This window comes from Zingiber officinale, chromosome 4B (genome assembly GCF_018446385.1).
Source record: "Zingiber officinale cultivar Zhangliang chromosome 4B, Zo_v1.1, whole genome shotgun sequence".
NCBI classification, from domain to species: Eukaryota; Viridiplantae; Streptophyta; class Magnoliopsida; order Zingiberales; family Zingiberaceae; genus Zingiber; species Zingiber officinale.
The window spans coordinates 26,138,408-26,143,887 of record NC_055993.1 but is presented as its reverse complement, the minus strand read 5'-3'; positions in this window follow the sequence as shown (position 1 = coordinate 26,143,887).

Genomic DNA, 5,480 nt, shown 5'->3' with positions numbered 1-5,480 from the left:
TTCTAGTGATAAGGTATGGTCCCACATATCTGGGACTTAGTTTGCCCTTCTTCCCAAAACACATTACTCCCTTCATGGGAGCCACTCTGAAGATTACTGTATCCCCAACTGAAAACTATAAAGGTCTGCGCCGAGTATCAGCATAACTTTTCTGGCGGCTCTGAGCTATCTCTATCCTCTGGCGGATCTGCTGTATAGCTGCTGTGGTATCTGCTACTAAATCTGTCTGAAGTCCTAGTTCTTTCTGTTCACCACTTTCATATCAGCAGATTGGAGATCTACACCTCTGCCCATAGCGAGCCTCGTAAGGTGCCATACCAATAGTGGCCTGATAGCTATTGTTGTATGCAAATTCTGCTAAGCTCAGATATTTGCACCAACTTCCCTTAAAGTCTAGAGCACATGCGCGGAGCATATCTTCGAGTACCTGATTTACTCGCTCCGTTTGACCATCTGTCTGGGGATGGAAAGCTGTGCTAAATTTCAACTTAGTGCCCAATGCTGACTGTATACACTACCAGAAGTGTGATGTGAACCTACTATCTCTGTCTGATATAATGGTCCGTGGGACTCCATGTAGTCTGAAGATCTCCTTGAGATACAACTGAGCTAGCTGTTCCATGGAGTAGGATACCCTGATAGCTAAGAAGTGGGCTGATTTAGTCAACCTGTCGACTATTACCCAGATGGCATCGAAACCATTCGTGGTTCTGGGTAAGCCCACTATGAAATCCATAGAGATGTCTTCCCACTTCCATTCTGGAATCTGAATAGGCTGCAGAACTCCTCCTGGTCTCTGATGTTCTGCCTTGACCCTCTGACAGGTCAGACAGGTGCTAACATATCTAGCGATGTCTCTTTTCATCGCGGGCCACCAAAAATGTTTCTTTAGATCTTGGTACATCTTGGTGGAACCTGGATGCATCGCATAAGGAGTCCTGTGAGCCTCGTCTAAAATCTTCCTCTTTAGTTCCTCCTGATCTGGAACACAGAGTCTGTCACCGAAGTATAATACCCCACTATCGGACACTCTGAATTCTCTAATTTCTGATTCTGCTAACCCTTGCTTGATTTTCTGAATTTCAGGATCCTGCTCCTGAGCTGTCTGAATGTCACCAAGCAGGTTAGATGCTAATGTCATAGTAGAGAGCTGTCCTACTATAAGTTCGAGACCAAAATCTGTGATCTCTTTCTGTAGGAGCGGTGACATGGCTGCTAGGGATAGTAAGGTAGCACTGGACTTTCTGCTAAGTGCGTCTGCCACCTTATTGGCCTTTCCTGGGTGGTAGAGGATGTCTATGTCATAATCTTTGACCAGCTCAAGCCATCTCTGCTGCCGCATATTCAGATCCTTCTGAGTGAAGAAGTACTTCAGACTCTGATGATCTGTATATACTCTGCACTGAGCTCCATACAAGTAATGTCTCCATGAGGCGAACACTCATCATGAAGCTCAAGGTCATGAGCAGGGTAATTCTTCTCATATTCCTTGAGTTGTCTGGAGGCATAGGCGATCACCTTGCCATTTTGCATCAGTACTGCTCCTAGTCCCAACTTAGAGGCATCACTATAAATATCAAAGCTGTCTGTGTTTTCTGGTAGAGTCAAAATGGGAGCACTGATCAATCTCCTCTTTAACTCACTGATCCTCTGTCCACTGAAATTTTCTGTTCTTTCTGGTAAGAGCTGTCAGTGGGGAGGCTATTCTGGAGAAGTCCTCTACAAATTTCCTGTAATAACCTGCTAATCCCAAAAAGCTCCTAATCTCACTGGCATTTTTAGGTCTTTTCCAGTTACTCATAGCTTCTATTTTACTAGGGTCTACCATGATACCATCCTTTGAGCTGATGTGGCCTAGGAAGGACACCTGATCTAACCAAAATTCATATTTCGTGAACTTGGTGTACAGCTGGTTCTGCTGAAGAGTCTGCAATACTATTCTCAGGTGCTCTGCGTGTTCTTCCTGAGTTCCTGAATAGATAAGAATGTCATCGATAAACACAATAACAAATCTATCTAGGTAGTCCCTGAATACTCTGTTCATGAGGTCCATGAAAGTAGCTAGAGCATTTGTCAAACCAAAAGGCATGACTACGAACTCATAATGTCCATATCTAGTCCTGAATGTTGTCTTGGATATATCCCCTTCTTTAACTTTCACCTGATGATAACCTGATCTGAGGTCTATCTTAGAGAACACTGCGGCTCCCTTTAGCTGATCAAACAGGTCATCTATTCTGGGAAGAGGATACCTGTTCTTAATGGTGACTTGGTTCAGTGCCCGGTAATCTATACACAGGCGCATGCGCCCGTCCTTCTTCTTCACGAACAATACAGGCGCTCCCCATGGTGAGTGACTAGGACGTATGAAGCCCTTGTCAAGTAGCTCCTGTAGTTGCTCATGAAGTTCCTTCAGTTCTGCTGGAGCCATGCGGTAAGGCGCTTTGGAGATAGGATTTGTACCGGGAATAAGTTCTATCTCGAATTCAATCTCCCTGGTAACTCTTCAGGGAAAACTGCTGGGTAGTCACATACGACTCGGACCTCTGCTAGCTGTCGGTCCTTGTCCTGACTGGCATTGACTACATGCGCTAAAAATCCCGTGCATCCTGAATCTAACAATTTCTGTGCCTTCAGAGCTGAGAGAAATCTCGTCGCTTTTCTCTTTGGTTCTCCGCTATACTCAAATTGTACTCCTGCTTCAGGTTGGAATATGACTTTCTGTTTACGGCACTCGATAGAGGCACCGTATCTGATTAGGAAGTCCATTCCAAATATGACATCGTAATCAGTCATATCTAGCACTATCAGATCACAAAAGAGCTCTCTGTCTGCTATAATGACTGGCACTGCCTTGAGCCAGTGCCTGGACGCCATTATTTCTCCTGAAGGTAGTGTTATCAAAAACTGACCACGAAGTACCTCTGCAGGTATCGCTAACCTTTCGGAAAATGCCCTGGATATATAGGAATAGGTTGCCCCAGTATCGAATAAGACAGTTGTACGTTGCTGTAAAATACTGATCTGACCTGTAACAAATCGAGGCACTCACTACGTCCTCTCTGGTTAAGGAGTAGAACCTCGCATTTGTCGTAGCTGGAGGGGCTTCTAGTCTGCCCTGGCTGATGTGTGGACCATCTAAAACGGCCTGCATCTGATGTAGCTGTGCTGGCTGGCCTCCATACTGTATCGGCTGTGGTTGAGGAAAGCTTGTCTTGTTCGGGCATTGCTTAGCCATATGCCCTTCCTGTCCACATTCAAAGCATCCTCGTGTGCCCTTGCGACAAACTCCTGGGTGAAATTTCCCACAAGTAGCACATTTGGGATAACTAGGTTGTTTGCTGGCTGGTCCTCCCTTTGGGTAACTCCCTAGTTTGCGCTTGTTGCTGGAGTTCCCTTTCCAGTTAGAGTTGTGGCCCTGTTGTTTCTGAGTACCTGAGCCTCCTTGCCCTTTGGACTCTGAGAGGACTTGCTTTTGCTGCTTGATATTATTCTGGTAGTGCTCAGTGGTCAGAGCACTGCTGACTAGTTCTTCGGTGGTCTGCGGCCTATGAACGCCGCCAGCCACGTTCATTGCTATTTCCGGCCTCAGCATCTTGAGCATCAACCAAACTCATTCTTTTTCTGTGCTGACTAGTTCAGGGCATAGACGAGCCAATCTATTGAATTTCTTCACGGCTTCCTTCACTGATAGGTTGCCCTGACGAAACTCAGTGAACTCGTCGTAGTGGCGGTTTGTGACCCGCATGTGAAAGAACTCCTCGAAGAATTCTTTCTCGAAGTCAGCCCATGTCATCTGGTTCACTGGGCGCTTCGCTCTAATTCTCTCCCACCACATACGTGCATCTCCTGTCAAGCAAAAGGAGGCGCACTTCACTTTTTCATGCTCTGGCCAGTCCAGAAGCTCCATCGTACTCTCCAACGTTTTGAACCAGGCTTGAGCATCCCATGGTTCACTGGTGCTTGAGAAGTTCTTGGGCTTGACTCTCTGCCACTGGATCATATAGGCTTCTCTCCTTGCCTCTGCTGCTGGGGCTACTGGTGTTGTAGGCTGGACTGGTGGAACCTCTATAACTACTGGGGTTGCTATGTTTGGTTCCGGGGTGACAGTGGGAGTATTCTGCTGATTAGCCTTTAAGGTGGCTATCTCCTGTTGCTGTTCTGCTAGCTGCTTTTGTAACTGAGCCACTACTGCTGTAAGGTCTGGGGGAGGCACGTAGCTGGTGCCCTTCTAGCTGAGCGTCCTCGTGCCATTTCTAAAAGAACAAAGGACGTACATAACTAAAGTATCATGTTTACATAGCTAATACTATCATGTTAGTTACTATCACAGATAAACATACTTTAGTTGTCTACAAATATGAAAGCAATAACATAACAAAGTGAGAGGTATTCTTACTTGGAAGCTGCAGGTGCAATGCTAATGTGTGTGTAAGAAGTATGGAACTTTATGCTCTGATACCACTCTGTAATGACCCGCCTTCTACTGGCTAGGTTGTAAGGCCGGACCGTCACATTATGCTGTGCTAAGCTATATCCATGACCATTACTAAGTTTAGGTGCGGAAAAACTGTACCAATTTAAAACCTTGCTAAGCTAATACAGGTTCTTGGTCCTACATGTGCTAAGGGATGCAATCTAAGGTATACATGGCATATCCTACATCCCCTATGGTCAGGAAGCTGAATTACTAGGTCTCTTGGTAGAAACCCAACTTCCCCAATCGATCCAGATTGAACTCGGTCGATTGCAAGCTGTTGGATCGATCCATGGATCAATTCAGATCTCTACTGTGCTCGGGTAATACTCTGGATCGATCGGCTGATCGATCCAAACTGGCCAATCGATCCAGTGATCGATTCCAGTGCTCTCTGTTCGCGGGAGGATTTCCCGATCGATCCCTGAACTTTCTGTTCGCGACAGAATGCGACTGGATCGATCGGTTGATAGATCTAGAAGCTTACTGTTCATGGAACCAGACTCCCAATCGATCCGCTGATCGATTGAGGGCCCCCAATCGATCCACTGATCGATTAGGGTTTCTGATTTCGCAGCAAAACTCTGATTTCAGCACTGTTTCGTGCCAAACTCAACTACAAGAGTTCTATAATAGCTGGAAACATACTAATAACACATAACTAGGATTATGAGCATAAGTACTAACAATCTAAGCAAGTCTTTCATGATTCAAGGCATTAAAATAACTAGAAATGCGGAAAATAACATTATATAAAAACTAAAGTCTTAGTTTGCTAATTTCTCCAAGATCTTTATTCCAGGTTCCTTCCACACACATCTTCATCGCATTAACCTCCAGCCTCCGCTAATCCATATTTCCTTTACCTTTATCTGCAGTATAAGGAAAAGAAGTATCTGTAAGCTTTCATTTAGTAAGAAACCATCTACCTCACAAAACATGCATACGATGTAATTTATGCTTTTAAAACATGCTATATGAAATATATGCTGAACATTACTAA